The 12,869-nt window shown below is 52.1% G+C and overlaps 1 non-coding gene across 1 annotated transcript; it reads left to right on the top strand.

Annotated features, from left to right (window-relative positions):
* The first annotated feature begins 2,513 nt into the window (after positions 1 to 2,513).
* TRNAV-AAC (transfer RNA valine (anticodon AAC)) lies at positions 2,514 to 2,586 on the top strand. Its single transcript has one exon. It is a non-coding gene; the product is annotated as a tRNA-Val (tRNA).
* The last annotated feature ends 10,283 nt before the right edge of the window (positions 2,587 to 12,869 follow it).

The following is a 12,869-nucleotide window of genomic DNA, read 5'->3' as shown; positions in this document are numbered from 1 at the left end:
TTTCCCCCTCCCTCCTGGAATGCTTGTGGGATGAATGGGCTGGTTGAACAGCTGGAAGATCAGAAGAGCTTCCAGGTAGACAAGGTGTCTGGGACTCTAATTAGGCAGCACTCACACACCCAATGCATGGACACTGCATGGACACTGGCTGAGGTGGAGTGTGACCAACCAGACGCAGCCAAGTCATCTCTAGTCACAGGCCATGAGGAGCACGTCCTTAAAAGGGGAAGGGGCCATGTGCTCAGGAGTGCACTCACAAGCTTGTACCTCCCGTGAAGGCCCTTCGCCCGGACCGCCTGGTCAGTTGTTCACTGCATTGCATTCCATCGTGCCTTGGGAAGACATACCTTCATCACACCATCCGTCCCTGTGCTGTGGGACACTTACCTTAAAGGATCCTGACATCTCCAGTGCTGTGCCTGTCCTGGGAGCATGAGTATGTGAGTGTGAGTGTGACACCATCCCCCCCCCTTCTTTTGAGCTTAGCTATCAATATAATAAACGTGCTGCTTTCTGCCAAACTCTGGTGGGTCATTAGTCCTCCCTAAGCTTACTAGCTGACCCAATTTCAGGTAACATTAATGGTGGAGGATGGTTCTGGGTGAAAGGATGACAAGCAAAGCTATGGGAGGAAATTTGGGTGTGGGGTGCAGGCTCTGCACTGGGGGAGGGGGTTGGGGTGCTGGAGGGGTGGTGCTTACCCCGGGCAGTGCAGCTCCCAAGTGACCGGTACACACAACCCTCCGGCAGCAGCTCCTCAGTGGGTGGGGCCAGGGGGTCTCCGTGTGCTGCTGCCTGCAGGCGCTGCCCCCAGAGCTCCCATTGGCTGCAGTTCCTGGCCAATGGGTGCTGTGGAGTTGGTACTCAGGGCAGGGGCCGTGCATAAAGACACTCCCCCCGCCCCAGGGGATGCCGGGACATGCCAGCCACTTCTGGGAGCAGCACGGCGGGACGGAGGTAGAGTGGGGAGGGAGCCCCCTTAGTGCTCCTGGCACATCTCTGCACACCCATTGGGGGAGGCGATCAGAGGGCCTCCATGCGCTGCCTGGGGTAGGGGCAGTGCACAGAGCTGCCTTCCCTCTCACCAGTACTGGATTTACCATGGCGCAACTGGCACCATGGCACCAGGCCCACGGTCCAAAGGGGCCCCAGCCCACTCTTCTCCGTCCCCCGCTCTCTCCTGTGGGGGCAGAAGCTTGATGTTGCTGGCTTCTGCTGCAGCAGAGCAGCCTCCACCGGCAGCCAGGCTCCTCCCCCGCCTCTTCCCCCAGCGTGCTCCATTCCCTCCCCTCCCTCTCTCCCTGCCGCTGATCAGCTGTTTGCCGCCAGGAGGAAGGGGGAAGAGCGGAGCCTCAGCACGCTCCTCACTCCTGGGAGGAGGAGAAGACAAGGCAGGGGCAGGGTCTTGGGGAAGGGGCTGGAATTGGGGCATACCCCCTCCAGCCCCCTGCCGTGAACACCCCCATGACCCCAGTCCACACCCCCAGCCCTGTGCCCACCCTGACCCCTGCACCCACCTCACACACTCCCAGCCCCCTGCCCTGACCTCTGCACTCCCCACACCTCCCCAGCCCCCTGCCCTGACTCCTGCACCTCCCCACATGCTCCCCACACCCCATGCCCTAACTTCTGCACCCCCCCACATCCCCACCCCCATCCAGAGCACCAAATGGGAGCTCCTGCACCCCCCAGTCCCACCTGCACCCCTCGCACCAAACAGGAGCTGCCCCAGATAAGTGCTCCACACCCCAACCTCGTGCCCCAACCCTGAGACCCCTCCCTCACCCTAGCTCCTGGCCAGACCCTGCACCCCAATGTTTTTTTTATAATATTTGGAAAGATCATTAAGTGGTCCATCAAGAGCCTCTGTGATTTTCAAGTGGTCTGTGGAAAAATAAGTTAGACTACAAGAACAATCAAGGTACCTCACTTTATTTTCATTTACTTGCTATTACTTATAGGAGGATGAAGAAAAAAGAATGAAGAAGAGGGGCGGGGAGATAAGAGAGAATGGTCTTTTTCTTGGCTGGGTCCCAAGGAGAGGCCCCAAAAATGAAGCTGAGCACAGGGCTGGGAGGCCCCACTAACTCTAAATCCACCACTGGCTGTCACGTCACCTGGGCTGCAGATACTGTGTCAGCTGATCCGCACAGTCTCCAACTTACCTGGGTAGTACAGCAAACATGGCCCTGCCCACTAGCTCCTCTCAACTCCCTAGCACACCCACCACTTGCTTCCCCCTCCCCACCCTGCTTAAAAATGATTGCTTGCTCCTCCCCCCTCAGGCTTTTCTGGCCGCCCTGTTGCCAGGCATCCAGTTTTAGACTGGAAACTCCAGTAGAAAATGGGACCTGAGTGTCCGGTTAGCAGTGCTGACTGGAAACTAAAAGTCCGATTATAGGAGTAACCACATTAGCCTCCACTCCTCCCACTCCCAACACTCACCCCAGAGGGCTGGAAGAGAACCTGTCCTGCTGCTGCTTAAGAAGGGAGGGGCAGAGTCCTATGACAGAGTTTCTGTGGTGTAGTGGTTATCACGTTTGCCTAACATGCAAAAGGCACCTGGCTTGAAACCAGGCAGAAACATGGTGGCTTACTTTTCCCAGCTTCCCCTAGTTGTCCAGCAAGGTGCTCCTACTGCTGCCATTGCCCTGTCCCTGCATGACAGAGGGTGGTGAAATGAGCTGAGAAAAAGCCTTGGCATTAGTAGGGGGAAGCTAGAGGATCTAGACCAGTCACCCTTTGAAGCCTTGTGGCTTGGCCTCCTCTGCCCGGGGAGTTTGGCCTACGGAGACCCGCTCTTCGTGCTGGCCTCCTTTGCATGACTTTTCAAAGGAGGAAGTGAGGCAGGAATGGGGCGAAAGAGGAAAGTCATGCTGAGGAAGGCACAGCAAAAGCTAAGTGCCTCAGTGCGGCTAAGTGGGGTTAGTAGAGCACCACCATTCGTTCTGCAAAGCCTGGGGAGGTGCGGTTGGCTGCTGGGAGGTAGAATCCTGTGCCTGCCTCTTGGCTTCCCAGGGATGGCTACTGGCAGCCCAGGAGAAGGAGGATGGTTCTTGGTGAAAGGAAGACAAGCAAAGTTATGGGAGGAAATTTGGGTGTGGGATGTGGGCTCTGCTCTGGGGAAGGGGGTTGGGGTGCTGGAGGGGTGGTGCTTACCCTGGGCACTGCAGCTCCCAAAGTGACCGGTACACACAACCCTCCGGCAGCAGCTCCTCAGTGAGTGGGGTCAGGGGGTCTCCGTGTGCTGCTGCCTGCAGGCGCTGCCCCCAGAGCTCCCATTGGCTGCAGTTCCTGGCCAATGGGAGCTGCGGAGTTGGTACTCAGGTACTCAGGTCAGGGACAGCGCATCGAGACACTCCCCCCGCCTTAGGGGATGCTGGGACATGCCAGCCACTTCTGGGAGTGGCATGGAGGGATGGAGGTAGATTGGGCAGGGAGCGACCTTAGTCCTGCTGGCACATCTCTGCACACCCAATGGGGGAGGCGAGCAGAGGGCCTTCATGCACTGCCTGGGGTAGGGGCAGTGCACAGAGCTGCCTCTCCTCCCAGTGGGGTCTATTACAGGAGTGGGTGGGTGGGGTCTTTTGGCCTGCAAGGTGCAGCAGGTCAGACTAGATGATCACACTGGTCCCTTCTGACCTTAAAGGCTCTGAGTCTAAAAGGGAGAGGGAAGTAAAGGAATTTTTTTTAAAAAAATAAACCAAATATTGTAATACAAGGATGACTCCAACAGCTCACCGTATAGTCCCGCCCATTTCTTCTACAACTGACCTGCTGGGATTTGGGACATTAATTCTCTCATGCTATTAATAAATTGATACAATGTAACTGAAATTAAACCAATTCCCAGCAGAGAAAACATCACATCACTGCATTGGCTGGGAATCAAACCCAGGTCAACTGCTTGGAAGGAAGCAAGCTATGCTTACCACTATACCACCAATGCATGGGGAGAAAGTACCTCTCCTATGTGCCACTTATGCTTGCCAAATGACTCACCCCTCCCCCACCCACAGAACTAAGGAGCTGGCTGGAGGCAGCCTGTCAGCTGTGAGCAGAGACAGGTTCCCAGAATGACTGACAGATGGGGACATGGGCTCTACCTCCCAGCCTGAGGTAGCTCCAACCTCATCTCTGCCCTTAGAGAAGGGAAATGAAAATCGATGACCATAATGACAAATTTTACCCCAGAAGGAAGGAGACAGCTCCTTTAAAAGCACATTTTTTGTTGGTTTCTGCTACATACAGATGGTTTTGTTGCTGCTGATGCCAATCCTTGAGCACTGCCCGGATAAGGAACGATTCAGGCTGCCATCGTCTTAAGGGTGTTTGTCGGTCACCTTCTAATCTAGTGGGTGCTTGGAACATGCAGGCAGCCCCCGCTCCTGGGTCTCTCCCAAGGAAATAAAGTTTCTACACAAAATACCAAAGCTTTTCACCGAAAGGAGAGAAAGGAAATGGCCACAAGATGGAGCAAGGACATAAGGAATGTAATGCAACCCTGTTCTTGGGGGTAATCCATTATTTTTTGTCAAGGTCCAAAATTGTTGGTCAAGGTCTAGTCAAGGTCCAGACTCCAGCGTAAATAATAATAAAAAATAACAATAATGATGATAATAATAAGTAAATAAAAAGATTTTGGGGTCCATTCAAAAGCGATTTGGCCCACCGTCTGCCTATTGATTACCCTGCATTGACTCTGAGAGGTGATTTATCTCCACTCTCTTGGATTTGAAGAGCTGATTAGTTTTACCCTTGGTATTCCAGGGTAACAAGCCATGTTATCGATGGTGACACTAGGATTGAAGGATTATATCGTATTATAAGAAACTGTAAATAAAGATGTCGTCTGAACATGAGCGTTCTGTAATGAAGGCTGGTTCCCCCAGTTGAGTTCCAAATGCTCTTGTAGAAATGCCCCCTGGGATCCCAGCACTCCCCAGCAGGATTGAAAGGAGAAACCCCCAGCTCTGCATGTAGCTCCAGGCTGATTCATCAGGGGTGGGGGAATTGACTTCTTTGATGCTGAGAATGGAGCCAGGGCAGTTCTCTGGGAATCAAGGTTCCCAGCCTGACCCAGCTGCTTCATTGCCCCCTGGGGCCCTGCAGGCTTAGACTGTCCCTGAGGCCAGGCAACTGCTCAGGGAGCTTTCGTGGTGTAGCTGGCAGTGCAGGAATATCCCACACTAAGGGCCTGAGTTCAGCCATCGGGAAAGACAGCAGCGTTGCTCCCTTCTTCTAAACAGAGCTGCAAGGCCGTGGGGGGCAGCGAGCTGGTTTCGGGGGAGGGTGGGGAGTCTGCCAAAATAAACCAGAAAGCAGGGCCAGTGTTAGACTCACTGGCGCTCGGGGCAGAAATCTGAGCCCTTCCGCCTGGGACTGAATCTGGAGCAACTTAACTTTGTGGCAAGTATCAGAGGGGTAGCCGTGTTAGTCTGGCTCTGTAAACAGCAACAAAGAGTCCTGTGGCACCTTATAGACTTTGTGGGGGGCTCCTGTGTTGTGGGGTCCTATGCTATTGCTCTGCTGGCTTCCCCCTAACGACAGCCCTGGCTTTTAATCTACTGGACGTGCAGAAAAGCAGTTGTTGTGGCACAGGTGGGTTGTGGAGATATTATATCATGTTGGGGGGGGGCACAGAAAGAAAAGGTTGGGAACCCCTGCTCCAGGGAATCCCAGAGAATAAAGACTCAATCTGACTCAGTGCTGCCAACTCTCAGGATTTTGTCGCGAGTCTCATGAGAATTGTTTTCCTTAATGTCCCAGCTTCTGGAGTCAAGTGGAGATGTGATGATTTCAGCCTTCACTCTTAAAGACACAGTACATTTCTAGCCCTTGCGGCTGTGGAGAAAGATTCAAAATGGAACCCCCGTGCACCTTCAGGGCTCATCAAGCAGAAGGTAAATAAAAAAGATCCCCAAATTGATTAACTTTACATAATCTCATGATTTTAAAGCCAATCTCGTGAGTTTTGGTGAGCCTGACTCAGGGTCTTTGAACGTTTGAGGTTGGCCGTACTGCAGACTGAGAGCTGGGCACCCTCCTTCACATCCAACGCACCCAGACTTCTCTAAAGCAATAACTCTTTCTTCTCCTTCCTGCCGCTGTAATGCAGCTGGGAATCCCCATTCCTAGATGTGCTTTTCCACAGACAGTGAATTCCCCACAGGGCTGAGTCCCCACAGGGCTGTTCCGGGGGTTCCAGTCCCCCACCCCAGGACAGACGGGGCAGTAACCTCACATCACCCCTTTGTGACTCCCAGGGACCATGCAGAGACAGCAGCCTCATGCTGGGCCCTAGGGTGCCCCCAAAGCACCTGGGGAGAGGGGTCAGTTCAACCTCCCATGTCAGGGGGCTCCTGCTGCCTGGAGGTGACCATATCCTCACAGACCTTCCCCTCACAGAGACACTCCATAGCCCTCCCCATGACAGCCCCACCCCCTCACACTGACATTCCCATGGACCCTCCCCCTTACAGCCCCTCCCCTCACAGAGACACTCCATAGCCCTCCCGCTCACAACCCCTCCCTTCACACTGACACCCCCTGGACCCTCCCTCTTACAGCCCCTCCCCCTCACAGAGACACTCCATAGCTCTCCCCCTCACACCCTCTCCCCTTCACACTGACTCCCCCATGGACCCTCCCCTTACAGCCCCTCCATTCACACATAGAGGGACTTGTTTGCTGGAGCCTGACATTACAAACCCAGGGGTGAGATTTCTGAGGATTTACTCACTGAGCTCCCTCCCCCTCTCACCGTTCTCCTGAGTGCAGAGGGGCTGGGCTCAAGTAGTCAGTTTCATCCAGGTATTTCACACCCCAGGCCCCCAGAGTCTCATCTGATCATATTTACCAGTGATACTGAGCGTGGGTGGTGGGTATAAGAGGCTCGGGGAGGCTGAGCCTCCCTAAAAGGGGCAAGAAATGCTGGGATGGGCTGCTGCCTTTGGACAGAACCTCCCGGGGAGTGGGGGAGCCACCAGCACTCTCACCATGGCCCCACCTGCATTCTGCCTCCATGCCCTGCCCCTGCTTGGCCTCTTCCCCTGAGGGCCCCCCCCAACCCACAGGGGCAAGCAGATCTTCTGCCCGATCAGTGCCGAACCAGGTCTCTGTGCTGTAAATTATTCCAGAAACTGGGAAGGAAACCACACATCCCACACCTCCAGCTCTGGCAGCTCTTTGCTCTCACTGGGATAGAAGGCAACAAGTCTATCACTGCTCAGTGTGCGGCGAATGTCTCTTTGTTCTCTGCCCTTCATGGTGGAGAGTTTCCCCATTGATCATATTTCTTGCTGGGAGGGGGAGGGGAGAGAGAAGAGGGGTTTTCTCTCTGTTTTATTCCTTTCCATTTTCTGTACCTCCCTTCCCTTCCAAGGTCCTCCCTTGCATTTCACGTTGTGCAGTGATCCCCTCCTTGCACCCACTACTCTGGGGAATCTGGAGCAGCAAGATCCCGTGTGATCTTCAGTGACCAAGGGACTTTTCCACCTTCCAGGAGATCCCAGCTTGGGACTAAAGGCAGCTCTGGCCTTTTCCTCTCTCCCTTTCTGGGGATCAAGATCATGAAGCCTCTTCCTTGCCTCCTGGGACTGAATTAATTTCTCACTATCTACTTGAAAAAAACAAATGTTTCTAACCCAGGTGAATGGAGTTAAATCAGTTCTCAGCCGGAGTCCTTCACCCACGTTCCTTAGGACAGTGGTTTTCAAACTTTTTTTCTGGTGACCCAGTAGAAGAAAATTGTTGATGCCCAAGACCCAATGAACCTGTGGATGAGGGGTTTGGGGTGTGAGATGGGCTCAGGGCTGGGGCAGAAGGTTGGCATATGGGGGTGAGGGCTGAGGGTTGGGGCCAGGAAGGAGGGGTTCAGGGTGTGGGAGGGGGCTCTGGGCAGGGGCTGGGGCAGGGGCTTGGGGTGCAGGAGGGACTTATGGATCTGGGATGGGGTGCAGAATCTGGGGTAGGGCCAGGGATGATGGGTTTGGGGTGCAGGAAGGGGCTCCAGGTTTGGGGGGCTTAGGGCTGGGGCAGGGGGTTGGGGTATGGGTTTGGGGGTTACCTACGGTGGCTCCCAGTCAGCGGCGCAGCGGGAGTGCTAAGGCAGGCTTCCTGCCTGTCCCGGCACTGAGGACCATGCTGCACCCCAGAAGTGGCCAGCAGCAGGTCCTGCTCCTAGGCGGAGGCGCGCAAGTGGCTCTGTGTGGCTCTTGCCCACAGACACTGTGGACCCCCTGCCTAGGAGCTGGGGTGCAGCACAGTGTCAGAACAGGTAGTCAGAACTAGCCTGCCTTAGCCGAGCAGCACTGTCAATGGGACTTTTAACGGCCTGGTCAGCAGTGCTGAGCAGAGCTGCCATGACTCAGTGCCTTACATTCTTCAACCCAGTACTGCGTCACGATATGCAGTTTGAAACCACTGCTCTATGGGATACAGACTGACCCGGGCTCATCTCTGCATGTCCCCAATAGGGAAGGAAAGACACTGAGGGAGGAGGCAGAAGGAGTTAAATGAGGCTAGACCAGAATAGAGGAGATTTTCTTCCTGTTAAAATGCTAGACAAGGGGGAGGGGGTCACATAATATCTTTTAAAGGACCAAGGAAGGGAGTGTTATTTATTCCTTCTCATAACACAAGAAGTAGGAGGGGTCTCCAAATGAAATGAATAGGCTGCAGGTTTGAAATGAACAAAAGGAAATATTTATTCACACAACATAAGAACATAAGAATGGTCATACTGGGTCAGACCAAAGGTCCATCAAGCACAGTATCCTGTCCTCTGCCAGTGGCCAAAGGCAGGTGCCCCAAAGTGAATGAACAGAGAGGTTATCATCATTGAGGAAAGGAGGGTGGAAGGGATAGCTCAGTGGTTTGAGCATTGGCTTGCTAAACCAAGTGTTGTGAATTCAACCCTTGAGGGGGCCACTTAGAGATCTGGGGCAAAATCAGTACTTGGTCCTACTAGTGAAAGCAGGGGGCTGGACTTGATGACCTTTTAGGGTTGATACCAGTCAGCTCTATGTTCTTGGGGAACCAGAGTGCAGTATCCAGCCTGACTCATGAAAGACACTCCCCTCCCCAGCCTCTGCTTAAACCAAAACCCATCAGAGGGAAAAACTTGCAGAGAGCAGTGAAGGGTGTTGAGAGACACACCTGGACCCCTCCTGACAAGGGTGACAAGATTAAGACATCTCCATTAGCATACAGAATGGAGAACAGAGAACCGCACTGAACTCTGGGACCAGAAAAAGCAGGGAAGCACTGCATCATGGGAATCTCTGCTCCAGATGCTAATGAACCTATGCCTGCATACACCCAGCTCAGAAGTTATCAGACCAATTCTAGTAATGAATCCTTGATTGATAGCCAAAATACTGAAGCAGCCTAGTTGCATTGTGAGCTCCCTGGAAGAAAACACCACTCATAGCCAAGAGTGATCAGCTCCTATTGTCTAGCCTAAAGAAAACCCTTGAGTCATCAGCTTACCTATAAACAAATCTAGTGTTCTCCCTTGAACCATTGTATTTTCTCTACAAAAATCCCTACTCACCCTCCAGTCAGTGTTCTGATGCTTAGATCCAAATTATGCATCAGTTCCACTGGGATTCCATCTTCTCCTGACTGATCGTGCTGGGGGCTCTGCCTGTCTCCAGCACTCAGGACCCTGAGCTACCACCATCACCTGGGAACCCCGACCAGTTCAAGCCTCATGGAGTGGGTGAGATCCCCTCTTTCTCTCTCTCTGTTGTCCTGTCTACCTTAGGTATTAACCTTTAATAATGTATCTTATGTTGGTTTAGCCCTCCTTGTGTAATTATCACTATTATTCAATAAATAACTTGTATGGTTAAGCTGGTTGCTTCTCTCTCTCTTGCTGAACTTTACTCTTTTGTGTTTTTAGCTTCCCCCATTCACTCTACAGCAACGCTTCTTTTACCTAAGCTAAAGATCCCTGCAGCGCCCAAAATACTGTGGGGGTTTGCTCATCAAGTAGGTTACTGCCAGTACAATTGTGATGTGAGAGTGGGGATAGGGACGTGCTGAATCTGGGACGCATAAGGGTAACAGCTTGAAAGTGCTGCTTGACCCACTCCATGGAGCCCAGGGGCATATAAGGAGAGGCAGCTTGAAAGTGCTGCTTCATCCAGCCCAGTGAGTCCAGACACATATAAGGGGTCACTTTGACAGTGCTGATTGACCCAATCCATTCAGACTTGCTCTGTTAATCTTTGTGTGGGTGTTTATCTGGGTCCGGGGCTGGAGGAACCCAGCCCTAGGGAACATAGGTCCTGCAGAATAGCTCCATTGGGAGGGGACTTGCAGAAGGGAGAAGTAGAGCTCCATATGAAAACACAAGTGACACAAGCAGTACACTGATAGAATTACAGAATCCCCTCCCCCAGAAGAGTAACCTGAATAAACGAGCATACCCCAAAGTAACGGGCAAATCTGGTAACAGGGTCCCTTCCAGCTCTATGAGATAGGTATAGCTCCATATATTAAGTGATCCATGCCCTGTCACGCAATCCCAGATTCTGGCAAACAGAGGCTAGGAACACCATTCCTGCCCAGTTAACCTGGGGAACTCTTTGCCAGAGGGTGTTGTGAAGGCCAAGACTAGAACAGGGTTCAAAAAAGAACTCGAAAAGTGCATGGAGGACAGGTCCATCAATGGCTATTAGCCAGAATGGGCAGGGATGGTGTCCCTAGCCTCTGTTTGCCAGAAGCTGGCAATGGGCAACAGGGGATGATTACCTGTTCTGTTCATTCCCTCTGGGGTGGCTGGCACTGGCCACTTTTGGAAGACAGGATAGTGGCCTAGATGAACTGGTCTGATTCAGTATGGCCGTTCTTATGTTCTTACTGCTATTTATAAAAGAGATGACCTTTCAGGCTACACAGAACTGAAGAAATGTTCTGGGTTAGCTCCAAAGCTTGTCTCTTTCACCAACAGAGATTGGTCCTTTACAAGCTCTTACTCTCACCCGCCTTGTCTCTTTTGGACTCTGAAAAGTGCTTTCTCTCAACTCCCTCTGGAGAGAAGTTAAGTTTTCCCTTTGGGAAACTATCAGGCTGAAGCAATTGTATTGATTGTGACACTAGAATTGAAGGATTATTTAATATTATAAATAAATGAGTCTAAACCTGAGCTTCCAGTTTTCAAATTGGTTTTTTGAACTCAATTCCCAATTCTCTTCAAGAAAGGACTCCAGGATGCCTGCCCAGCCCAGCAAAACTGGCAAAGAGAAAGCCCTCCATGTTGCTCTTAGTCCCAGGTGGATTGTTCAATGGCAGAGAGAGTTGGTTTGTTTGGTGCTGAGAAAGCCACCAGGAAAGGTCTTTAGGCACCAGATCTCCCTGCTTCTTCGAGCACACCCCTGGCTCCTTTCAGGCCCCAGTCATTTCTGTAGGAGGGTCCTATATGCCTTTGCCAAAAGCCTTTCAAAGCCTTCTTAGTGCACTTGGCAGTGTGTCAGTTTCATAATCTGAAGATCCTGACTTCAAAACTCAGAGAGAGAAGATGGTTTGCTCCCTGCTTAAGCTTTTTCTAAAGGAAATCCCAGAGAAAAGAGACTGGAACAAACTGATTACTGGACAACCTCCCGCCCATCTAAAACACACACACACAGACTTTTCTAAGACATTAACTCTTCCTTCTCTTTTATGACTCTTTAGTGCAGCTGGAAATACCAGTTCTTAGAAGCCCCTTCCCACCGAGAACAGAACCACAGTGCAACGACAAATGTGGGGGTTGCCAGGTTGTCATGGGCGAGTAGTTAAGGGGATGTACTAAAAATCCAACAGAGTCATCCCCCTTCTCTCCACCCCCAAGCAGCTTTGAATCTTGATGACTGTGATGCTGAGATTACACTGCCTCCGCATCCTCAACCCCCACTGGAGGCCAGTGTAGAGTCCTTAGATCCCTGTTCATATTTCAGACCCCAGCCGGTGCAGCATCCCTGCCCAGCAACTCACCATCTGCCCCAGGAGAACCAGCTGGTGGGCTGCATCCACAGGCAAATAGCTTATACCGCTCCCCTCAGGGCAGCAGCCACAGCCGCAGCTGTTGGCAGCTAATCCCCACTTGAGGCTTGGGGGAAGGAGCTGGGGATCACTTGTTATTTCTTCCATATATCGAGTCTCACTGTGTTTGAACACATTTCTCTCTAAAACTGATTTAAATTTAGAGCCCCTCCCCCCATTTCTGCTTTGTAAGTACCTCATTCCTGTACATAAAACATAAGAACAGCCATACTGGGTCAGACCAATGGTCCATCTAGCCCAGTGTCCTGTCTCCCAAGAGTGGTCAATGCCAGATGCTTTAGAGGGAATGAACAGAACAGGTAATCATCAAGTGATCCATACCCTGTTGCCCATTCGCAGCATCTGTACAGATGTGAACACAAAGAAACATTTGGGGACCACTTGCAGCTACTTAGAAGCATAGAAGATTAGGGTTGGAAGAGACCTCAGGAAGTCATCTAGTCCAACCCCCTGCTCAAAGCAGGATCAACCACAACTAAATCATCCCAGCCAGGGCTCTGTCAAGCCGGGCCTTAAAAACCTCTGAGGATGGAGATTCCACCACCTCCCTAGGGAACCCATTCCCGTGCTTCACCACCCTCCTAGTGAAAAAGTTTTTCCTAATATCCAACCTAGACCTCCCCCATTGCAACTTGAGACCATTGCTCCTTGTTCTGTCATCTGCCACCACTGAGAACAGCCGAGCTCCATCCTCTTTGGAACTCCCATTCAGGTAGTTGAAGGCTGCTATCAAATCCCCCCCTCACTCTTCTCTTCTGCAGACTAAATAAGCCCAGTTCCCTCAGCCTCTCCTCCTAAATCATGTGCCCCAGCACCCT

The sequence above is a fragment of the Emys orbicularis genome, chromosome 15, assembly GCF_028017835.1.
Source record: "Emys orbicularis isolate rEmyOrb1 chromosome 15, rEmyOrb1.hap1, whole genome shotgun sequence".
In the NCBI taxonomy this organism is placed as follows: Eukaryota; Metazoa; Chordata; order Testudines; family Emydidae; genus Emys; species Emys orbicularis.
This window is presented reverse-complemented; position numbering and strand designations above follow the sequence as displayed.